This window comes from Mustela erminea, chromosome 13 (genome assembly GCF_009829155.1).
Source record: "Mustela erminea isolate mMusErm1 chromosome 13, mMusErm1.Pri, whole genome shotgun sequence".
Taxonomy (NCBI): domain Eukaryota; kingdom Metazoa; phylum Chordata; class Mammalia; order Carnivora; family Mustelidae; genus Mustela; species Mustela erminea.
Window position 1 is genome coordinate 90,181,448 of NC_045626.1, and position 25,372 is coordinate 90,206,819.

Genomic DNA, 25,372 nt, shown 5'->3' on the forward strand with positions numbered 1-25,372 from the left:
TTCCAACAATTTCACATTTGATGGATGTGTCTCCAAAGCACATTTTGGTTCCAACTATTTAAGGACTCATTTATAGAAAGCTAGGAAAACTCCAAAAGTGTTTTGTGTGTGACAACTCACAATGGTCTCCCCCACACCGCCTCTTATCAAAGTGAACAAATATATTTTTTTAACTTTTGGAGCATGCAAACAGTATTAATAATAAAATAACTTCTTTTCTTCACTAGTATGAGATTTAATTCACTGCTGAGACAGGAGGAAGTGGGCACTGCCTCTCCCAGATGTCCTTCAGGACATGTCACAGTGGTGCCAGCGAAGAGGAAGCTGTAATTTCTATGAACCTTTAGTGCTGCAGAGTTAAACGGGTCTCTTCTGTGAACCATCCCGAGCTGACAGCCTTCCGATATGCCTAATCATTTTCGTAGGCAAACTTCAAGTCTCAAGTGCTTTCCTAGAGCTTTCAAAATCCGAAATTAGACATACAAAGATAACTTTAGTGCTTTAAAGGTTGACAAAAAAAGGTGCAAAAAGGAAGAAAAAAATAAAACCTCACACCTTTTCTTTTGCAAGCCTCTGCACATTTGGAGTTTGGGCACAGAGAAGATTTGTAGAATAATGACTGTTTTAATAGTCCTTTCAGAATGTGCCGGGGAGCCAAGTCATCGTAGAGGAGATGGTGAACATTTGAGCCAGCTGCTTAATAAAGATGCAGGTGTTCTGAATCCAATACTCCCAAGGCCAACCGATGCGCACAAAAGCTATTAACCTGCGGAGCAGGGCACGTAGCCAAATAGCTCCCCTAGAAAAGGAGAGAATTCTGAGCCATAAAAATGGGAATGCCATTGACCCGTTAAGGTAAAAAGGCATCCGATGTCTGCTTAGTCCCCAGGGACAGCTTGGGAAGGAAGAACTTGCCTACCGGCCATCCGTGGGCACCTGCCTAATGCAACAGCTCCTGCACACACACCTGCCTGTTATGTCCTTGTTTGGGTTTCCAGTGGCTACCATCATGCACAACCACAAACCTAGTGGCTTCAAACAATACCAGTCTATTCACTCTCACTTCTGGAGGTCAGAGTCCAAAATCAAGGTGTTGGAGGGGCACGTTCTCTTGGAGGCTTCAGGACAGAATCTGTCCCCTTGCCATCTCAAATTTCTGGGGGCCAGTCGCCTTGCCCTGCTGTGATCCCTCCCACCTGTCCCACATGTCACCTCCCTGCTGCCTCCTTATCCTCACGCATCCGGCCGCAGGTCAGCTGTCCTTCTCAGCCTCCCTCCAGAGGGGAATGTATGGTTCACACACACATGGGTGGTGAGGACAGCCTCCTCACCTCCTGCCCTTAGTTACCCCAGAAAAGTCCCATTTACCACCTGCGTTGACATTGATGGGGTCAAGAATTAAGGATGTGGGGGCCACCTGGGTGGCTCAGTGGGTTAAGCCTCTGCCTTCAGCTCCGGTCATGGTCTCAGGGTCCTGGGATCGAGCCCCACATGGGGCTCTCTGCTCAGCGGGGAGCCTGCTTCCCCCTCTCTCTCTGCCTGCTTCTCTGCCTACTTGTGATCTCTGTCTGTCAAATAAATAAATAAAATCTTTAAAAAAAAGAATTAAGATGTGGGCATCTTGTGTTGTGGGGGAAGGATATCAATTAACCATACTGTCTTCAGAAGAGAGGACAGAAACAAGGCATGAGCCCTCCCGTTCCAGAAAGAGCGCTCCCCTTGGAAAAAGCACCAGTTTGGCTGTGCCTTTTATTTCAGTTTTTTGGTAATGCCCACCCTTTTCCAGAGCACAGTCCATTTAACCTGTAGCACAGGTGTGTTCTCAACATCCGAATCCTCTCTTGGATATTTGCATAGGGCACACAGCCATCTGGAGCGGCGGGGGGCAGGGCAGCCCCTGGCCAGCCGAGCACCCTGCCTCCCACCACGGGCACAGCCAAGGGGCAGGAAGACCTTGCTGGGAGCATCTGAAGAAGGGAGGCTCACAGAGGAGACTCAAGTGTCTGTGGCAATTAGGTCCTCATCAAACATGCTTCAAAAGCATGGACATTCTTTGTGCTTCCCAGGTTGGGAACCAAGGCAAGGTCAGGATGGAGTCTGACCCCTTCAGGTGCAGCGGCAGACCCCACCACTGCCATCAGCGAGCGTGACGCTGACGGGCACTGAGCACGCGTGTCCTGCCGAGCACGGTTCCAGCTTTGATGCGTAGCTTCCTTAACGCTGGCCTTCTTTCCACACCCGCCGGGTAGGGAACCCAGGGCTCATCCTACAGATGAGGAAACCTAGGTATAGGGAGGTTGAACGGAACACCCAAGGCCACGAGCTAGTAAATGGCAGACATGGGATTCGCCCTAGCCGTGGTCGGATTTCCAGGCTCTGCCGATCGAGCGTCACAGACGATGATGCTGGGAGGCAACACGGAGTTTTAGGAGGTACACCAGAAAAGGCCATCACCTGGGTCCACGCCATCGACCCAAGAGGCATGAACTATAGCCATGGTGAATCCTGGAGGACTCCTGGGCTCCGAAGACTCTGCTTAAGGAAAGTGGGAACGGGGCTTGCCACGCCCGTCAGGCTGCGTGCTGGGGCGTCTGAGGCCTGGGGCAGGATGTGTGTGGAAAGTCTTCGGTTGGCCAGGTGTGGCAAGGGATGCCATGCACTTGTCCTCACCACCCCCCGTATGGCTCGGTGGCTGACGCTCTGCTTCAGGCTGGGGGTCTGCAGCTCGGCGGGGCTCAGAGACCCTGCAGCACTCGGCTCCCGGTGGGTTCGGGTTGGTTCCATACCGCTCCTTCCTCTGGGATCAGCAGTCGATGGGCACATTTTCCTCATAACAAATATGACCAGATATGGACATTTTCCAGCCTCTGCTCTGTTCCTGTCCACAACCATCGCTTGTTCAAAGCAAGTTGTGTGGCCGAGCCCAAAGCCAATGAAAGGCAGTGACCTCAGTCCTCATGAAGGTCAAGCAGGGATGTAGCCAGGAGAAGCAGGACCCCCAGGGTAGAGCCCACCACCGGCTGCACATCTCTGGCTCTCTTTTCCTGACTGCAACTTCCTTGCCCATGCATCTGCTCCCAGGGACGAAGAGCCAAGACCTAAAATCCGGTGTCCTCTACACCCCAGGCTCCCGCTGTGGCCATGGTGAGCTTGAAAAACGTGAACTCCCTACACCTCAGCACCCACGATAAAATTCAAATTCCAGATCATGCCCTAAAAGATGCCACATTCTCCAAGGCCCACCAACCTACCGCCCTTGTGTTGTAACAACCCCTACCCTGACGCCCTGTCCCAGGCGCTCCCGGGTCTTCTAACTGGCTGTTGGAATTGACTCTCTTCGTCTGGTGTGCAGGACCCCAAGGCCCTCACACCGCCGGCCTCCTCGCTGTTTGGGGAGACCTGTGTGTACCGCCTGCCTGCAGCATGTGCCATCCCACACCCAGCACTCACTCAGCGGTTCTTAGGGTCTTTTTACTTGGGGAGGTCGGGACCTTCCACAGAAAGACCTTACAAGCCCTCCTCATGTCTCTGCCCCCTACAGTGGACACAGTGTCAGGTTATATTATTGGCTCCTTAACAATGCACAGAAGTAAAAAGAGGACCCAGCAAGGACACGCGAATAAGACACATATGGTCCAGAAAGCTGGAGAAAATGATGCTCTATAGACACTGCTCAGGCCTAAAGAAGAGGTCTCTGAGTACGAGCCGTTCACCAACTTCAGCACCCTGGGGCGTGCATCTCCGGTATCTGGGAAACATCATATTGATCGACTTTCAGGGAGTCCCAGGGCCACGGTCTCTCCTGAGGCTTGGCAAAGGGTCTCGAGCCACCCCCAGAGAGTGGGACATCACACTGTGGATTACTGACAAAGCGGGGGAGAGGGAACCGGGCACGACGGTGGCGCTCGGCAAAGCTGGAGGCGGACCGCAGGACGCGTCGCAGCTCCGGGGCTGGGCTGTCTGCGGTAGAATTCTGGGCAAGTTTCTTAGCCTCTGTTGACCTCGGTTTCACATGATGAAAGCGGGGCTAAAAATAGTGCCTTCCTCGCAGTGAGCCCGATGAGACGGGCGCGTCCACGCAGAGCCCTCGGCGGGCCGCGTTCAGTACATAGTAAGCGACCCATCTGGGTTTGCTATTATTAGTATAAATAAATATTAATTTGGATCACATTGTAGTTGCAAAGCAGAGAGAGAAAGAAAAAAAAATCATAATTAGAGTTGTTAAGTAACACTTGTTATAATTTCCCTGTAGTGCCTTCTCAAAATAAGGTCTTCTGTAAATGCCACTTCAAATCTCAGAGCTCAGCAGCTCACCCACCAGCCAGCTGTCGAGAATGGGTTTAACTCGCGGGAGTGGCTCCGTTCAGCCATTTCTTGTTCCCTGACAATGTGATCGCAGGGTTACCCAGTAGAAAAGTTACACTGCTTATTATAACCACGGTATAAACAAGGCCTGGGATTTATATAACACTTCAGTTCCCGCAGCCCAAAAGCACATCGAAGTGTTGAAGTCATGTCTGTTATCACAGCACCCGTGCAAAATTAAGAGAGTTTGGTACGTTACCCCATTTGCGGAGAAAGAGGAATCAGATAACGCTGTCAGGGTCCCCCCGGCACAGAAACGAAACAGCTGAAGGTAAGTCTGAAAACCAGTGCTGGCGTGACAGACCCCTATACGTCACCCGATGTTACGTTTTTCCGTCTGTGTGCTTGCATTTCATCTCCTTCCAATAAAGGAACCAGAAATACAATCAATCGATCAAGGAAGATTCGCCAGGGTGATTGCGGCCGGTGAGAGTCGTGGTGGGAGAAAGCAGGGACATGCCCCGGCGAACCGGGTCCCACGGTGAAGGAAGTCTGCAGACCACGGTCGTACGCTAGCGGCCCGCGTGCAGAAAATCATCGTCACGCGTGGCTCTCAGTGGCCCCATCGCGGAGAAGCCGGCTTACAGTGGCTCACCCCATACTTGACATTCCTCACAGAGCGTCTTAAAAGACGAAATCAGTAGTTTGCCGAGTGCCGGCGTCCCATGGACTGGGGAAATGCTGACGTGGGGAAATCATGGCGCAGAGAAAAATCCGGGTGATGATGAGAAACCTGGGGTCTGGCGAGTGCGTGCGGGTGCAGGTGCGGGCCGTCACAGCCTGTCCCGCGAGCGTCCCGCTGGCCCAGGAAGAGGAAGTGAGAGAAGCAGTCCCGAGGTTCGGCTACTGAACAGGTCAATCCAGAAACAGGTCGTTTTCGTGGATTTGGTGAGCCTCTAACTCAAGCCCCAATAGTCTAAGATTTGAAATAAAAAAGCAACACGGGACAATGAGCAAAGCCTACCCTGGATTTTTTTTTTTCCCCTCTCAGCAAATTTAGCAGTTCCAAATTCGATTCGTGACATTCTTAGAGGTACTATTTAAATTTGCTTTAAAATGTGTGCTACTCGCTTGAAAATGGTCATCTGTTCATGCAGAAAGCCTTCAGCGAGGTTCCAGAATCGAGGAGAAACTTGAAAACACCACGGAAAGGACAGGCTTTATGTAATGACAGCGGCTACCGGGCACCGATGGTGTACCTCTCGGAGACGGGCCGTCGGGAGGCCTCCAGGTATCCAGGGTAGGGGAACAGGCATCCTTAGGCTTCAATGCTGTGCTCCGTCACTGATGGAAGCCTAGAGAACTTTCTCTTGGCCATGAACCCATGACTTACACAAGGTTCATAACCGTAACCCTCTATTTCCTAGCGGTCTCAAGCCTTACAAATCCAAACACACGCTCTTGTTTTCCACCTGAAACCGTTCCATCCCCTTCGTGGGCTCCTCAGTACACGGCACCCAACATTCCGACTTGCCGGAGACCACAGAGAACTGCCAGTGAGCCCCATCCTTCTCGCAGAGCCCAGGAGAGGACCTCGGCGCATCCCAGGGCTTCCTCCTCCTGATCACAGCCCTGGCCACCTGGGCTCAGTCATGTCCTCTCCACCCGGCTCCCTCGTTCCTGGGCTCAACTCTGGGAAATGGTCTGTGGTCCTGCTGCTTCCACCCCCTCTCTTCTCCAACACAGTCTCCACGTAGCAAAGGATTTTTATAAAACCACAAAACACGCATGTATTTCATTTCCTCGCTGGCACTCCCCAAAGTCTAACCGATGCACTTGGAATAAAATCCACACACGGACTCACCTTGAGACACTGTTCTCTGGCTCCAACTCTGGCCACACTGGCTACAGGGAGTCCTTCGAGCCGACCTGCAAAGGATTCCTCTGCCTGCAAACGACCACGTCCCTGCATTTCGTGTGACCTGCACATCTTTGTCCTAAGAGACTCAGGTCAAAGAACGTTTCCTTAACACGGATCTTCTCTCATCTTCCAAACCAAGGGTCCCTTTTCCCAACCCTTAGCTCTGATCACCATGTTATCTTTACGGCATGTTCTGTGATGCCTGCAGTTCCTGCGGATTCACACTCCTGCTCATTATTTTTCTCCTACATCTCTGCGGTACCTCCATGCGACGGGGAATCTAGGTCTGTCCGATTGACCAAATCTTACACTTTACCTGATACATTCCAGGCATGACACATGCACACATACAGACACACGTATGTACATATATACACACATATATACACACCAATATACATGTCAGCACCTGTCTAGTTATCTGTCCTTACAGAATTATGCAGAAACGGATGAGTGGGGGAACTCCACAATGGATTCTTTACAAAGAGAGAATGACTACAATTCGGGTTTGTGCGTCATAGAAATGACCGGTGAGGCGTCCAAGAAAGGATGATTCCTTCCTTCATTCCCTTCAGTTTCTCCGCCACAAAAACCGTGTTGTGTGACGTATCAGAATACAAGCAGGACCTGCTCTCTGTCGCTTACCCTTAAAGCCCCCACTGGCCTGCCCGCTGCCTCGTTTAGCCATCATAAATGGAATGTACTGGCAAAACGAAAGGCTCCTTCGGGAAGAGAATTCCTGCAGGTTAGTTCTCAAGGAAGGGTAGGACGTGGTCCCCAGCATACGGCACTTGGAGAGTAGACGGGTGGTTAATGAGTTCGGAAAAGGGGAGGGCGGCGGGGATGCAGCTTCTGGGCTTGTGTTTGCGACACAGGTGTGGGGGCTATCTGATCAATGAAAGTGCCCTGGGCTAGAGGTCTCTGTCTGCCCGCGACAGGGGGAAGCGCCGACTTAAGGCAGCTACTGATTAACTCGCCATGCTTTATTTTGGGTCACTGGTAAGGAAGTAAGGTAGGTAGGTAGTAAGTAGGCGGTGGTCTGTCACAATTTCCAAGGAAACGTCCCTACAGGTGAGCTGCTGATGTTGGTAGAAAGCCAAGGAGCACCAGCCTCTGGAGTCTTGAGGGCACACGGGCTGTTCTCCCCAGTCTGCGACCGGTTCCCGCTGACGGCGACTCTCCATCCCTCTCTTTGGCCACTGGGGTAACCTTCCAAACACACTCCAAGGGCAGTTGCGTGCTGTGGCCGCTGACAGAGAAATGCGCCATCATTATCTTCTTTAAACACGGAATCCTCTCAGGTCCGGCATTATGCCTTCCCTCTGCTTCGTTTTGAAAGTTGAGTTGATTTTTAATGTCCTTTTTATGGCTGTTGATGATATTTTTCTGTTGTTAAATGCCGAAGAGAGAAACTGTCCAATTACCTACCTCATTACCAGCTCGGTAATTACTTTCTCACTATTTAGGTATCAAATGATCTAAACGGCATTTCCTTCAGGATTCATCATTGTGGTCTTCTTGGATGTGTCTCTGTTGGCCCATCTCTCCTCCCAACACGTACTCCGGAGTGTGGGCGAGTTCTTGGGTATAAACATGGGATTCCACGGGGTAGTTCCCTGCTTTCGGGTCTCTACAGATGGCCACCAAGCGTACAGTCCCCATGTCACAAGCAACCCCAGCCAGACCCTCTAGACGAGAGCTGGGTGCCTGAAATTGGGTCTTAGTCTTCGTTGTTGCAGGCATCCCCTATTTAGCCCGCAAATGTTAGGAGAGTAGGAGTCTCACAGACTGAACCGTTGAGAGGGGCGCTCATGGAAAAGGAGCAGAGGCCATTTCAGACTCACTGAGGGTGAACAGGCATCAAATCAGGTCATCGGGGAATCATGGGAAAAGGAGCCAAATGAAGCTCATCCTCAAAAACGCAGAAGAAAGTAGCCCATCAAAGCTAGAAGAGAGTCACTCTTTATACCTGGAAGGTTCCCAGGAGACAGCCAAGCTGGGCTGGAGGTACCCAGCGTGGAAGAGCCAAGTTATACAGCAGGGCCACAGAAGAAGGTGGCAGATTCCTAAAAGGTCCAAGAGAAGCCAAAAAACCCCACAAAAAAACAAAAAACAAACAAACAAACAAAAAAACACACGGAAGGCTACTATGGACAAATCCACATAAGGTCTGGCCAAGGGGGAAAACTGAAACTCTAATTTCATAACTCAAATGGTGGCCAGAGGAAGACAAGTCAAAGGAAGCTATGGTTGCCCCTGGGAGAACAGGAGGAAGGCGCTGTGATGAGAAATGGGTCTTGAAGGAGGGTTTTGCGGGGGGGTTAGTCAGTGTCCCAGCTGAAAACAGAAGGGCAATGTCAGGAAAGGTGGGGTGTCAGGGAGCCACGGAAAATGCTCCGGTAATCTGGAGCTAGCAGCAGCTGGGTTGTGGCCCCCTCCTTGGCCTGAGGGGGAGGAAACACATGGTGTGGGCTGTCGTGTCTGGAGGAGGGACAAGCCCAGCCAAGGGAGACCCTGTAGATGGGGCGCCAGAGGGAATGTTCCCTGATCTCCTTCCCGCCGGGCTTTAGGGATGACTGCAGAGAACCAGTCTGGTCAAACCTTGCTGGACTCCTTTGATGGGACTCTGCAAGTGAACAGTGACAACGAGTCCGGGGAAACAAGAGAACGCTCCCAGGCACACCCCCTCAACGGAAGCCCATCACAAGACGGCAGGGTCATCAAGCTCCTCTCTCCCCTTGGTGCTGCCATTTATGGTGTCCAAGAGAGTCCCCAGACTAGAAACGGACTTGGACCCACATGTGGTGTGCACTATGGAAGCCATCACTGAGCCCCGTGAGGTGACTTCAACCTCCTGGCGACCATTCCAAGGGACACACAGACGGAATCTGTGAACCGTTTACTGCACCTGTGAGGAGCTATGTATAGAGAGAAAGGTCCAAAAATAAGTTTCAATGAACAAAAATGGGCAGGACAGAAAGTCGGTCACTGCAGACCAGTCAAGCTGACATTCGCAGAGACAGGAGTCCAGAATAGATGGTTAAAAATGTCGTGGTACCTTCACAAAGCACTGATAGTCGCTGGAAGATAGCAGAGCTTCAATAAGGGCTTGTCATGCTTGAATTATCTCAGGTATTAATTGGTTGAACCTTCTATGTGCCATCATTTATTCATTCAACAAGTACTTCTGAGCTCCTGCTGTGTGCCAGAGAATGTTCTAGGTGTGTGGGTGCTGAATCAATCAAGGTGGACAAGCTCCCTGTCCTCAAGTTTACAAAAAGTGGAGGAGAAGCCCAAGTAAACATAAAAATAAGCAGAATATTTTCAGGTAATGAAGGGTAGTGTGAAGCAAATAAGCCATGTGGCAGAATGAATGGTATCTTATGGTGGAGGTCAGGGGCACCGTTCATTAGCTGATTCAGGAACCCTTACAACAGAGAGGACACACTGGGTCGGTCAGCCGGAAGACATGTTGCAGGCAGAGATTTCCAGGCAGGGGAATGGCGAGTATAGACACCCAGAGGGAAGGGTCAGTTTCAAGAGTGCCAGAGGACAGAGGATCTGAAGCTTTCCAGCAAGCAAGTCCGTTTTAGGAAATGACATCAAAGAGGTAGAGAAGGGTTGGATAATGAAGGGATCATTGGGTCTCGGTAAGAACTCTGAATTTTATTCTTTGTGTAGGTGGTACTTCATGCAATGGTTTGAAGCAGAAAAGAAGGCTATGTGTCTTGTATCATAAAAAGCGCTTCTTAGCAGCTCTGGGGAGAGTGGATCAGATTGGGGTGTGGGTGGTAGGAGAGGAGGAGGGGAGACCATTTATTTAGGGCAAGAGATGAAAATACCGTGAACTTAGGGAACAGCAGAAGAGATCAAACTTAAGGCTATACTTTGGAGGCACAACTAAGAGATGGGGTTCTCAGCTTGTAGGGTAAGGAAAGTCAGTATCCCGGAGGACTCTTACACTGCTGGTTTGAGAACCGGGCGGAGTGGGGTACGATTTATTGATAGTCTAAAACCAGGAAAATAAAGCGCTGAGGGCAAAGAAGAATATATTAACTTTTAGATTATGATAGACATGGTTTATCTGGGATACTGGTCTGACAGTGATAAAATCGACCGCATCATGTCATCATGGACCTGAGAAGTGACTTGAATCTGAATGAGAGGGCATCTATAATTTATTCATTAACTTATTCATCTGCAAACATTTTGAATACTTACTATGTATTAAGAAATACTTTAGATACCAAAAATAACCATGAAGAAAGGACAAAAAAAATACATGGTCCCATGGACTTACTGAAAATCAAGTAAAACTGATGGCATTTCAGATGAGATCTTGGACTGTGGCATTAGTGTGCAATAGGGTCAGATTCTGGGTCTACTGGGAAGGTTGAATTATTATTCAGGATCAACCAAGAGATTGGAGGCAGGGTCCGAGAGTAAAGGATTCCTCAGTTTGGGTCTGAGCAGCTGGAATGGCATTGACCAGCATTGACCACAATGGAAGGGTCTCCAGGAGCAATGGGTTGGGAGGATGAAATCAGGGATGCTAGTGTGATGCTCGACAGCCTAGAGGAATTCTGGAACCAGGCAGTCAGGGAAGAATTCCAGGCTAGAAGTAGGCACTTAGAAATTATCAGTGAACAGGTAATACTTGATATCACCAGGAAGGATGAGATCACCAAGGGGTTCAGAGTAGGCGGAAGGAATTCTAAAGACTTCCTCAGAGCAGAACAGGTGGGTAGGGGAAGAAGAAATGGTAGCCCATGAATTGGGAAGGAAATGTACGTATGTGTGGTCCCAGGGGCTTGGAATTCCAGAGGGTGTTGTTCTCATCTGTGTTCTGTTCGGAGTTTCAATTAATGGATTGAATGAGGAAGTTGATAGCATGCTAATCATATTATACATGACATAAAGCTGAGAGTTATAATCAACATGCTCAATCACAGATTCAGAATCCTAAAATATTTCAACAGGCTGGAATGATCATGGAATGTGTCCAAAGAGATTAAATTTTAGAGAGAAATGCCAAAGCTAGCTCCCTGGCTCAAAGCCCCTCACCGTAGGAGAACAGTCATAGCTGAGATGCAGCTGAGACCAGCATGTGAAAAAGACAAAGAGGTCTACGTAACTGGGAGCCAACAGTGTGATGAGGCTTCTCCCAAGGAGGGTCTCAGCAGACTGGCTGGCATCAGTGGGAATATGGTGCCCAAAATGAGATGTTAGCACACAGCTCAGCTCTTCTCTCGGTCAGCCCACACCCTGAACGCCATCTCCAGGTCTGGGGCTACAAATGAAGTCTGGGACCCAAAGTGACACTGATTGGCAATGAGATGCAGGGACTGTCCTCTCCAAGGACTCTACTCAACCCATGGGTGTTTAAATAAGAATGACCAGCATAGTCAGAGAATAACAGTAGTTGAAAGGACTGAGGGATATTCAAACCCAAGAAAGACACCCTTGGTGGGAAACTGTGCTGTTGATTTACCAACTCGTTCCTAGGTGGGGAAAACTATACTTTTTTAAACTATACTGTAGTTAGGAAAAGCAGAAGACAATCCTGGAAGAGGCTGGGAAGCTAGGTAGGGGTTAGATCCCTGGGGTTAGCCTCATGCACCATGCTAAGCATTGTGGTATCTCTTCTAATAGTAAGAGGGCATCATTGATCTGTTTTATGCAAGAAATAGGGCTATCATCTTAGCTGAGTTTCTGAAAGATTACTATCTGTCATGTAGGGAGCAGAGCAGTGAAGGACCAGGAGTGGATGGCAGGTCCATAATGATTTAGACTAGAAAGGATAATTTGAACCACAATATTGGCAGTGGACACAGGAACAAAAGGACGATTTGAGAAACAGGACGCAAAATCAAAAGGACTTGGTATTGGATTGGACATCAGGATATGGGAGATAAGGGCCTGAAAGGGGACTTGAATGGGTAACAAAAGGGAGAAGAAGCTACTCATTAGACACTGAACATTATAAATCTCTCCCTCTCTCTGTATATATGCACAACATAGGATAACTGTCTGTGTATCCATCTGTCCATCCATCCATCTATCCATTCTTTCTATCTATCCATCCATGCAACCATTGAATCTATAGCTGCATTATCCATCTATCCAATCCATCTGTTCATCCATCCATCTCTCCATTCTTTCGATCTATAGCAGCATCATCTATCCATCCATGCGCCCATCTGTCCATCTGTCCATCCATCCTGTCTGTCTATGCATTCTTACTATGTATAGCTGCATCATCCATCCACCTGTCCATCCAACCATCCACCCATTCATCAAGCTGACAGCTGTATTATCTTTTTTATCATCATCGTGATATCCGCATTTACCTCATCTTTATCATATCTACATCTATAGAATGGTACGCGTTTCCCTAAGACGGTACTGCATTATTCCCTACGCCCAGAACTGCCAGCAAAAGCCGAGGCAGATCCCTAGAGGGGACGCTGTAGAGGGAATTCCATCATATTATGAAAAACTCATAGGCTGTTTCAAAACATATGACGGCGGGTCTTCCTAATAACATGTCAAGAATCCCATTAAATGGATGGGGCCCATGTGGCATTATTTCATAGATAAGGGAGGTACCAAGACAGAAACCTGCCAAGCTTTACTCTGAGAAGAGGTGACAGAAACGTGCGTTTTCCTTGTGAGTCTATTTTCTCCTCATTCAGAAAGCTCTGAACGGCATCTCTCCACCACTTAGTCACCTGGCAGCCATGCCCTATCATCCTCCATCTTGGAGATAAATTTATCGAGGACCATTGCACGTGCTCACCTTCCCCATCCGCCCAGAGGTGGAGTTAATGTCGCACCTTCTGTCCACCCTCAGGTGCACCGCGTCTGATATCCCGCGCGCGCTCAGAGGGCGGGTTGCTATCGCGCATGCGCGCCCAAAGGGCAGGTTCTGGTTCTGCGTGTTCTTACCGACACAGCTTCACACTTAAATCCTGGATGTCAGCAAGCATGAGTCTGGAGTCAGACGGGCTCTTTGTAGCATGTGAACTTCAGGAACCTATTTTCTTTCCATAAACCTCAAGTTTTCCCATCTGAAATTTGACCATCATGCCCCTCTTGGGATGGATGCATGGTGAAGCATAAATAAGTCTTGTAGAAGAGCCTCGGACAGAGCCTCAGGTAGCAAAAACAGCAACTACCAACGTGCTTTGTAAAGGAAACGGGCGGCTTATTTTCCAGGCCCGAGTCAACTCTAGGATAGGTGAACCGTATGCTTATTATCATTATTCCCCAACTCCATTACCACACACGGAAAGTCATTATGTCAGAGGTGGGTTTTCAGGGTCCTGGGTTCCATCGCCACCCCTGGGTTCACGTACAGGAAGTTAAATCGGACACCTGTCCCCGTCTCAGAAATGAGTTCAACCTTTACCTTCTTATTAAAGATGAACCTGTTACACGCAGGAAGAGGTACGCAACATCGACCGCTCTCCCGTGGGGTAAAAGAATTAACCGGCTAGTCACACACATTTTCGAAATGGAAATGCAAGACGCAAGGAAAGAACTCTCAGGTCTCTGGTAACGAGCTCAGCAAAATCCTTTCCTTAATCATTCCACTGCATTTCCATATGCTGTTTTATTATCCTTGCGTATAACCACGGACTCGTAAGGACCAAGTCTCTCTCTCAGTGGAAACACTGTCAGGAGAACAGATCTGCATGGGACGTACAGAGCCGTTTAAGTACTTCCTTCCCCACTGCTGGCTGCTGACAGGCTTAGGAAAAATAAGTCTTGTGAAAGTCACTTTGAACTGTAGCCACCAGACCATGAGGGTAGTAATTTTGAATAATTCCACGGTAGGGCTTTCATTCTGCTGCTTGGTGATACAGCCACCTCTTTCTACAAGGCCTAAGAAGTCCCTTCTATTACAAATCACTTTTCTCATGTTTTTACAATTAAGAAGCTTAAACACCAAGGTTCCCCATCTTTTCTGATCGAGTCACGCTACCCTCTGCTGCACACGATCACTGCAGCGTGGAAAAACGGACACAGATCCACCTGGGGATTAATGCCAGGCTTGGTGAACAAAGTCCAAACAGAGAAGACAGACAGACCAAAATATATATGCAGCATTAGCTGAACTAACACACCAGAAGATCGCTGACAAAGAACAGTCAGTCGACTGGGAGGAAGACTGATGGTTCTTCAGGGAGCTGTGACCAGAGATGGTGTGGAGTCGAGCTTCAGACCCTCGGACTGCTCTGTTACCTGTCTGTTAAACTCCCTTTAATGGGATCACACAGGTTATAAAGAAATCCATTTCGAAGCTTTAAATCTTGGCTGAAGCTCAGTCTTCAACTTTGAATATCACCAGTGCAGCATTTTCACGGAGCTATCAACAATGGGCTACTGCTGGACCAATACTTTTGCTACAGGAATGACCGTGGTGCCCCTGGTGACATCCTGGAGATGGCGGGGGTGGGAGGTGTGGGACTCGTTTCGTGGGCTCCGCAGGACTGGCTTCCAGATGAAGGACAGCGCACATGTTTTTTCTGCACGTGTCATCATCATTGCCAAGCACCTGTTCCATGGGACATTTTGGTCCTTGTCCAGCATTTTAAGATTTGCTTGGAAGTAAAACAAAAAGGCAGGTTTCTCCCTTCACCCCAAACACTATGCAATCATAGTCACCCAGGAGCTTTCTGCTGTGGATTTTCCAGGCAGGCGACCTCGTGGAACACCACGCCTCCCTTCTTTCTTCTCCCCTGCCTGTCAGAAACCTGGTGTTGTTCAAACGGCCATCCCGACTTACAGCTCGGGAACTCAGGGACTGCTGACGGACCCCGCATCCTCGCCAGCCATGACCATCCTAGTCCCTTGGTGGTGATGAGTTCAGGAAGTCTGCTTAGACCAGTCACAGTACCTGGTGACGGTTTCCAGGCTCGGGGCAGGGGACAGCCACAACCGGCACAGTCTGACCGACAGGAAGGACTTCCGTGCCGGTGTCCTTGCTTCCGCCCAACGTGAGCAATGCCTCCCTTGGCTCCCATGGCTGCCGACACCCATGGTGGGTGTCGAGGACGAGACCAAGCCACGACAAAGACCAAACAACGTGAACGAACAGAGTCAGCTTCACAGACCCGCCATCTTCTCCCTCTTCTCTGCACCCTCTGTGCTCTGGACGCCCAAGGGCGTGCCATGGGAAGTCTGGGTGTTGGTCAAGCCTGTGTGAATGGGGTTCCTGTTGCTTGCATTGGGAGAGCATGTCCATGACCGCACACCAAGCTCTTAAATGCAAGAACGAACTCCACAGGGGCTCCACCACCTGCCGTCCGCAAGCTGGGCGCCCAGGAAAGCTGGCGGGGTGGGTGCCAGTCTGAGAGCAGCATCGGATGAGAGACAGGATGTCCCAGCCCAAGCAGTGACATGGGGAAACAGGGGCAGGCTTCCTCCTTTTCTCAGCCGATAATATTATAGGATTATAGTATTATATATAATATATAATAGGATTAGATATTCATAAGTATTCATATTTATTATACATAAAAATACCTATTATGTACAATACTATGTAATACACGCTGAGAAAATGAGGAATAATATTATATAATTATACAATATATATATTTCTCAGCCTAGGTATCCACGTCCTATTGGTTCTGTTTCTCTGGAAAACCCTAAGGCAGGGGAGGGACGGCTGAGCAGGAGGAAGGGAGAGAGGAGAAGACATTTTCCTTCACCATACGAGGGGTGAGGAAGAAAAGTCCGCATTAGCATCCTGTCTTCCTCTTTAAGGCTAAAGAGAAATCCAGTTCAAGGTGAAAGCCATCATTTTTATTTGGGCTAAGTGTAATGGGTAATTTACTCGTACAACTGGAAGACTGGTTTATACAAACTCCAAAGACAGATTTTTCCCCCCTCATTTGCCCACGCTGGGAAGTCCTAACCCTGTATTTACTACCCATTGTGCAAAGACGAACAGAATAGAGAGCTCGTGGAATTGTTACCTAACCGGTATTTTACTTTAACGATACACCAACTTGTATTCCGGCATCCATGGAACTCTCCGGTCTCCTTAGCATCTGTCAAGAAAATAATGGCTTTTGTTGAAAACTTCTGAGTTAAAGAACCCTGAGAAAATAGCTCAGTTCCACATGAGGAAACCACTAGTAGGTGAAAATAAATATACTAATGTGTTATTTTTCAAAACATTTTTTAAAAAAGATTTTATTTATTTGACAGAGAGATAGAGAGAGGGGGGGAGCACAAGCAGGGGGAGGGGCAGAGGGGGAGGGAGAGGCAGGCTCCCCACTGAGCAGGGAGCCTGATGCAGGGCCAGATCCCAGGACCCTGGGATCATGCCTTGAGCTGAAGGCAGATGCTTAACCGACCGAGCCACCCAAGCGTCCCTTCAAAATTTTTTAACGTAGTTATTTTTCTCAATAGGACCAACACGTTCTTGCCAACACATTTGCATTGGGGTTCTTCATGTTTTGTGTGGAGATGGGCATCCTCTACACTCCCGTATGCTTGATGGCCCACACCGGCGAATGCAGAATGGCTTCTTCTCTAGGATGAACACATTTTAAGAGGAAGAAACATGTTCCCTTTGGACTATTTGGGGCTGCTCTTCATGTGCTGTTCCATCACACTGTGTCTGTGTCTTAAAGTCTTGAGCTCTTCCCATAAAGGCAACCGATGCTTCATGATGTCCTCAAGGTGCTTCCAGAGGGTGGACGTGATGGCCGGAGCCTCGCCAGCCATTCTGGATCCTGAGGCGACTTGGAGAATGGAGTCGCCTGGTACAATGACACACCCGTGTGAGCGAGGAAGCCACCATATTCATCACGTAGCCCTACTTCTGGATTTCTTTCACGGGTGAGAGACATGAGTTTTCATCATTGCTTAAACTCTTGTAATTGGGGGTCAATTAGGTCGCCAAATGGAACCCATCTTACGCAAGTGAGTAAGTTCTGATTTCTGTACAAATCAGTCTGGACTGGATTTGAGAAGTCCAAACACATTCACTGTTGCCACCCAAGGCTTCCATCCAACACAGCCATTATTACTTATTATTAGAATGTTATCGGCTTATCGAGGCTTTTTATTTCTGTAGGACATTCATTTGTTTCTATAGGACATTGCTTTGTCCTTAATTTCTTGGAAAACATCCAGAAGAACATAAGAAAAAAAAAGCAATGACTGTTTTGACTTCTTTTGCACTAATATTCCAACATACCTTCTCTCTGTGGTTACTAGTAGCAGTAGGAATGATAACTTACAGCCATGAAGCACCAGGACCCGTGCTAAATGGTTTACGTTGACTCCTACTAAAGCCCACATCCCCCTGGGAAGCAGAAATATGAAGATTATCCCCATTTTACAGGTGAGAAGAGTGAGGTGCAGAGAGGTCATCTGACTTGCCCCAGGTCCGCTTACTCACAACCTGCCAGACCAGAGATGAGGTTCAACTCTATCCGATTCCTCCTACAGCCCAGTGTGCATAGCGAGCTTCTGGTGGGGTCCCACACTGGTCTAGGTGCTATACACGTGGTGTGAACACCACAGGCAATGTGCCTATTTTGGTCTTTATCTGCTGGGCAAAATCCATTCATGACCTGCTAGGTCTCAAGAGGGACCATGGAGGGGTGCCTGGGGACTCAGTAGGTTAATCGTCTACCTTCTGCTCAGGTCATGAGTGCAGGGTCCTGGGATTGAGCCCCACGTTGGGCCCTTGCTCAGCAGGGAGTCTGCTTCTCCCTCTCCCTCTGCTCCTCCCCCTTCCACACCCCACCTCGTGCACACACTCGCTCTCAAATAAATAAATAAATCTTTAAAATGAAGATGTGGGGTGCACTGTGAGAACACGGTCTTGACCAGGATGCTTTCTGATGAGGCTGCATTTTCCAGACCATGAGCCTGTCCACCTGCTAGAGCGAGCCTACGTCTGACAGATGCCGATACAGAAGGCAGGAGGAGCAGGTGCTATGGGAAACTTACATGTGCCCAGAGCTTTTGCAAAATTTCGAGTTTCGGTTTGCGGGTCTCTCTTGAGAGAAGCAGAACACATTTCCCGGAGACACAAAACACACAGGCGAGGCAGCTGGCCAATGGCCAGGATCGCCCCGCTCTGCTGAAAGGTGTGTCCAGCGGCTGGTCTTTGCCTCAACGGCAGAGGTAATGGAGTGAGCCTGCCTTTGGGAAATGATCTCGGAAGCAAGGAAGTATTAGCTCTGAGCACAGAGGACCTGGGAATTCATTGGAAACATGCTCTGAAATCAGTCTCCAGTTCCCTTCCTGCCCCCCTTCCACTCTTTGATAATAAGGTTAATTGGAAGGTTAATGGCAGCTGCATTGCTGGCAAGTTCTGCCGCTGTCCAGGGAAAACCGCCTACGAAGCAGTGAGTCAGGGGAGGTGGGGGATCCTCAGGCAGATTTAGGAAGAAGAGCCACCAGGAAGGTGGGAGAGCTTCCAGGACTCTGAGAGGGGAGAGGGTGTTCCTTCGATGTTCAGGGTCAAACCACTGGAGGCATTGTTGGGGTGGGTAACAGGTGCAGGGCCGAACATCAGCCCCAGATGCGGGGCACCTGGTCTAGGGAGGCGGCCGGCTTGCTCTACCTGCTCAGGTTGACCCAGTCTCGTGGGGACTCTGCCGTGAGTGCAGAAACCCAACCCCGCTCACCCCGGAAAATGCACTTTTCCCGTGATAACAACGCTTTTCAAAATTGTTTTCAAAATTTTTAGGGAGGCGCTCCTTCAAGGAGGCCAAGCTTTATTTACATTGTGATTGGGCCATGGAGGACAGCCCCTGTACAGCTCCTAAGGAGGGACTCAGACAAGGGTGAGAAAAAGTTCTGTCTCTAGCTGACAATAAATTGGCTTAAACATGACATTCTGTAAGCTCTAGCTTTTGGATAGCCTTCACAGGCTTTATACGTATAATTTTTTTTTTTTTTTTTTTTTTTTTTTTTAAAGCATGCGATCCACCAGCACATGAAAATGATCTGAAATTCCCACCTCAATGTTCACGGATGGTCTGAGCGGCACGCAGCCGCACCCATGGGCGGGCGTGTTTCCGCTGCTTCGGGCTCCCGAGGGCACCATTGCTTTGTTGCAACAGAGGCTGTGGGGCCTGCAGGAGGGACAACATTTACTCTCCGAGCCTTCCCAGGAAGCAGGCGCCAACCCCACTGCAATCCTATCTGATCTAATGCTCCTTTCATATAACGGAGATTTATACCACAAATTAAGAAGCGCCTTCTTTATCCCAAAAGAAGAGCCACAATGAATATAACCAACACACAGGCTTAAAAGATCAATATAATGTCTTCACAGAATTATAAAGGAGAACTAGAAGCAAATAGTGTTTAGTTTCTAATAAAGTGCTGTGTGCTTCAGGCCACGAGCTGCAGGGGGGCTCCACAGCAGGACACAGTGGTGCGTTCGGACACTCAGACCTGCAGGTGGCGGCAGGAGACCCACCCCGTCCCCCCTTGGTATAGCTCTTGCGGCTCCACTGACCCACGGGGGCTGCCGCTTCCGAGGGACCGACGCAGTCACTGAGACTCAGGGCTGACGGGGCACCGAACCAGGGGAACCGAACCCCCAGCCTTTCTCTTCGTCCTCCTCCTGGTCTTCTTCCACTGCCTACCGCTGACTGAACCCAACTGGAATCCAGCAGACCAGACAGGCCCTGGGAAGCCACGCCCAGAGCAAAGACTCCCCGGGCCCAGAGCAGGGAGGAGACGAGCAGACAGAGGGGTCGGCGGTGCAGGTGGAGGATATGCAGACTCTTATCCCAGAAACAGCATGACTTCCCCTCCGTTCCCCAAGCCACAGCTCTGGAGGCGTGCTGTCTAGTCTGAGGGCCGGTAGCCACCGGACAGTCCTGCTGTCTAAGCTTAGCCGTCAGAAGCTCGGCCAAATCTCAATTACCGCCCGCCCTTGAACATCGCAGGATTGAACCACGTGGGTCCTTGTACGTGGAGTTTTTCCCGTGAATGTGGTGGAGTTCTATAAATGCATTTTCTCCTCATCTTCTTAAAACTGTCTTCTTTTCTCTAGCTTACTTCATCACGAGAATACGGTGTATAATACACAGAACATGCAAAATCTGTTAACTGGGTGTTTATGTTTGGGGGAAGGTCTACAGGCAACAGTGGGCTCTCAGTTGTGAAACTCTGCAAAGTTGTCAGTGACACGCAGATCTTCAGCTGTGCAGGGGGTCGGTGCCCCCAACCCCTGCGTTGGTCAAGGATCAATGTAATTAAATTACAGAAAGATTACAGTTCCTCGGTGACCTCAGTCACATTTCCGGGGGGGTCGGAAACGACGTGGGCTGTAGCTGCCATGCTGGAGGGCCCACATAACAAAACATCTGTGTCACGGCCCAGAGTTCTATCACACAGTATTGTCTAGTCTAGATTCACGGTTGGTGTCACCCAGTCAAACAAACTCGTGGTCTCTGTAAGCAAGTCCTGATGGCCACGCTTAGAAAGTAAATTCCGAGGCCCTCCAGTTGCCTTTGACACCGTCCTCATCAAGCCCAGACCCAGTCCTCAGCTCTTTCCGTCAAGGTAAGCTCCCAACATGGTCTGTCAACTTCCCCTGCTCACACGCCACCAACTTCGCTCTCCTTTTGGTATTTAGAGTGACGATGGAAAGGCGAATCATGAATCCAATGAGATTTAAACACACTCACTGAGAGATCTTGCCGCCCGTATCATGGCCGGTGACTGTCCACGTCATCTGGTGCCTGCCGACTCCGACCTCGTCCCGTCTAATCACGATCCCCCTGCTTCCCTTGACCTTTCTATTGTAAGGCACGCCAAGCAGGCCCCAGCTTTGGGCCTTGGCATCTGCCTTCCCTTCTGTCTGGAAAGCAAGCTCTCATCAGATTAGTCCCACGTTGGCCACGTCCTTGGCATTCTGTCTCAGTTCAAAGGTCACCTCTGCAGGGACGTCCCAGTCTCAAAGGGCTCACGTCCCTATATCCTGTTTTATTTCCTGCCAGGCACAGACCAATTCTGAATGCACCTTGCTCAATTACTTTTTACTTATTTACCAGCTGTCTCTCCCCCGCCCCCGAATGGGCCGTGAGCCCTGTTGCGTCTCCAACACAAAGGCCAGCGCCTGGCACGTCGTGGGAGCTCAGGGAAGGCTGCCGGGATGGACTGCTTTCTGGAGGGCCTGCAGAACGGGTTACATCACGAGCCTATTTGCTCACTGAGAGCTAACGGCTGGACGCGAGGGGGGCTGTGGTAACGACCAGGCAGCCAACAATAGCAACAACACCTGGCTTAGCTTGTACTGGGTACCTTTAAAAGCTCTGACGGTTAGCCACTACCAGCTCATTATAAATCTCCTCTGCAGAGGATGGCTCATTAGGGGCATCAAAGGCACCAGAGTGGGCTGAAAAGCAAAGGCAGTGGCTTTGTGCATAATAAATAATTCATTTTCAGATGACTTTCCGATTTCAGTAAGGCTTCTCAATTTCATATTCTTTTATGAGTGTGTGTGTGTGTCTTTTTTTTTTTTTTTTTTTTGTATTTGCATCTTCCAAAGATCCTTTTGCATACTGAACCGATCAGCAGCCGAAATGCGGTTTTCGTGGAGAGGGCGGGTGTGGTGCACTGGTGGAAAGCACGGGCTCTGGAGCCCGTCCATCTGGGCTCTTCTCCGGGTCAGTTTGGTGGCTGGACTGCTTGGAGCGTCCTTGCCCTGGGCATGCCCTCCCTCCTGCATCTGTGAAATCAGGAGAAGAGCAGTACCCCCTCACCAGGTCCCTGAAGGGACTGAATGAGTTCACACTAAGGAGGTACGGAGCGCGCACCTCGTCCCTAATAAGCATCAAGGATCTGGTGTCATTAGTGTGAGCGCCGTTGAGGGCCGCCATAGTTATCCCCGGAACGCACAACACAGGAACGCTTCTTGAAGCGGAGGTTCTTTTCCTCAAGGGCTCTAGCCGCAACTTAATTTTCACTTGGTTGAGGAAGTATAAAAATGAAAGCAAGGGTGTGCTATCCAGTGTGACTGAATTCTCAAAAAGTCTGAGGAAAACAACAGAGGGTATCTGGCATATTAATTAACAGGCTGACACAGGAAAAGAATACCACAAAAAGTCAAACAAAAAAGAGCCAAGAAGCTGCTTTCATGCCAAAAATAAAAGGAAATTTCATTATGGGTGCCAGGAAAGAGAGATTCCTTCCCTCACGTGGGGGCCTCTTCTCCAGTTCTGGTCTCGGTAGGCGACAGGCGCAGCACGTTACCCGCGCCGACTGCGGGGCCGAGGGAGACAAAGGACCCTGCATCACCGCATCTCCAGGGGTGGTGAGGCCGCTCTCTGGGCCTCGATGAGGGGACAGGGCTGTGCCTCCTGCCGGCTGTGCACTCAGGAAGGGGACCCAGGGTGATGGGAGGAGACGGTCGACACAAGGCAGGTGCGCCAGGAGATGAGGTCAGGAGGATTCTGAAGATCAGGGGACGGCGCAGACCACGCAAAGAAAGGTCATTTTACACTGGACTCTAAACTGGGTCTCCTTCTTTTTTTTTTTTTTTTTTTAAGATTTTATTTATTTGACAGAGAGAGCACAAGCAGGGGGAGCAGCAGGCAGAGGGAGAGGGAGAAGCAGATTCCCTGCTGCGCAGGGAGCCGATCTGAGGCTCGATCTCAGGACCCTGGGATCATGACCTGAGCTGAAGGCAGACGCTTAACCCACTGAGCCACCCAGGTGCCCCCAAACAACACGGGTCTTAGAGGCACCAGCCGCCACACGGTGGGAGATCCACAGAGAACTTCTAACCCCCCCAAAACTGAACTACTCTCAGCCTACTGTTGACCAGCAGCCTTACTGATAACATAAACAATTAGTAAACATTTTGTGTCTTCTGTGCATAATGCATTCTTACAACAAAGTAAGCTAGGGATGATAAATGTTCTTAAGAAAATCATAAGAAAAAAAAACACATGTACGGTGCGGGACTCCATTTATTGAAAAAAAAAATCCCCGTATAAGCGGACCCACGCAGTTCAAACCCATGTTGTTGGGGCATCAACTGTGTTCAAGGGGAGGGATGTCTTAGGTCTAGGAAAGCTTACTTAAAACACAATTCATCAGTCTTTAGAATAGGAAATTATGTGGCCGTAAAAATACGGGTGGGTTCTGCGAGCTAGGTTGACAGAAATGGAATAAGAACCCACTGAACCGTGGCTTCGGGGCGCACCGCAATCAGTAAGACTTAAAAGAAGTGGCATGCGCACAAGGAAGGGAGAGGTTGTCTGATGATCAGTTCCCTGCAACCCCAGGAGTCACCTAAGAAAGAACTCAGCGCTCAGTCAAGACAGTCGGCAAGGGCCTGATGAGGTCTGCACCGGGCAGTTCTGTTTGCGGTTGTCTGGGCTAGGATGTCCCTCACCCACGCTCATGAGAAGGCATTTGAGGGTAGCGTAAACAGTAAGCCAACAGTGGCGCACCAGTGTCTAGCTGCTTCCACGCTGGAGGTGGGCTTGAAGACTGGAAGGGTGTAGGTGGGACTCCAACAAGAGGAAATGAGGAAGGACGGAGAGGGAATGGAAGAAACGCACCGGGCTGAGGTCTTCCCAGGCATCTTGGTTTGACTCTTGCCCTATCACAGCTCCCAGGGAAGTGATCTCAACCATCAAAAGTAACTCAAGAGTGTCTGAATCCCACGACTTGACTACCGTCTTCACCGTGTACAGGAAATCACAGGGTGGACAGAGTGGAAGAGTCAACAGAGAGCACATCTGGCTGTGGGGATCCAGGAAGGATCCCTGGAGGAGGTGGCATGGGAAGTGGGTTCTGCAAAGAGATCTGTGAGATGCATTTGTGCTCTGATGACAGTGACATTCAAGGCCACAGTGCACGCCACAAAAAGCACGTGGTACACCGACTCTAGTCTTGTTTAACCATGGGTGGCCTCCCCAGGGATCTGCAGACACATCTAGACCACACATCATTGCAAATGTTACAGAATGTCACCAGCACCAAATCATCCATTAGGACAGGAATCTTCTGATCATTTTCTGGAATCACAATCGTCCATCTGGACTGTACCCCCTGATACTTTCTATTTAAAGTCCCACCCCAGTTCTGATGGCAAAGACTGCTGGTCCAGGCTGAAAAACTTGGTGAAGTGGGAACCTCATCAGGAGCCTAAGAGGGGTGGAGGCGCATTGCTACCTACCATCCTCAGAAGAGTGGCATCACCCACCTGCATGCCCCAGACTTAGAGCAGCACTGCAGTCTCCTGCCTACCCCAGAGCCACAGTACCCCAGAGCCACAGTATCCCAGCAACTGCAGTACCCCAGCCACAGTACTCCAACAACCACAGTACCCCAACAGCCACAGTACACCAGCAGCCACAGTACTCCAACAACCACAGTACCCCAACAGCCACAGTATTCCAGCAACCACAGTACCCTGACAGCCATACTATCCCAGCAGCCACAGTACCCTGACAGCCACACTATCCCAGCAGCCACAGTACCCCAACAACCACAGTACCCCAATAGCCACAGTACACCAGCAGCCACAGTACCCCAACAGCCACACCCAACAGGATTGAAAACATATTTAGTCTCAGTTTAAAATGAAGAGCACATGTTAATGTTTTCAAGGACTAGCTGCTACAGCATTCCCACGGATAAATATCAGTGTCATTATCTGAATCCTGGCAGAAGCTCAAAACACTTGTTTTACCCAAACCCCAGACTGAAGAGCTCTGAGCAACGGGGCTAACCCTGAGCCCCAGCCCAGAATGTTCCAGCTCTTCTAAGACGTGCAACTGCTGCCTTCCAGAATCAGACCCTGACACACAGTTACAGATGTGCACTAATTAGATTAACGTTAATGCACATTTAATGACACTCTCCTCACATTTTCCTCCCTAAGGACAAGAATATATTTACCTACAAGATGGTAAGGCATCATTTCCTGAGCAGGGAAAAAAAAAAAAAAAAGAATGTAATAAAAGTAGAAATACATGAATGGATTTTTTAAAAAAAGGTTTTATGGCTGTAGACATCAGGGAAAAATGGGCAAAATATTGAGGAGGAAATAAATGTCTTTTGGGAAATTAGCTTTGAATGTTGGTGCTTAACTGCATCTCATTTCAAAGCTTCCCTGCATGGAATTCTGTAAGTCAC

General features: G+C 49.4%; 1 protein-coding gene across 3 annotated transcripts in view; it reads right to left on the bottom strand.

The window, feature by feature from the left end:
• TMEM132D (transmembrane protein 132D) overlaps positions 1-25,372 on the bottom strand; it is a 571,936-nt gene that overhangs the window by 145,908 nt on the left and 400,656 nt on the right. The window contains exon 1 of one of the 3 annotated variants that reach the window (XM_032310918.1): positions 4,565-4,664. The exons of the other annotated variants lie outside the window; for them this stretch is intronic. The gene's annotated coding sequence lies outside the window, so the exon portion shown is untranslated. Of the gene's footprint in view, positions 1-4,564; positions 4,665-25,372 lie in introns of those variants that run through there. 3 annotated transcript variants of the gene reach the window in all.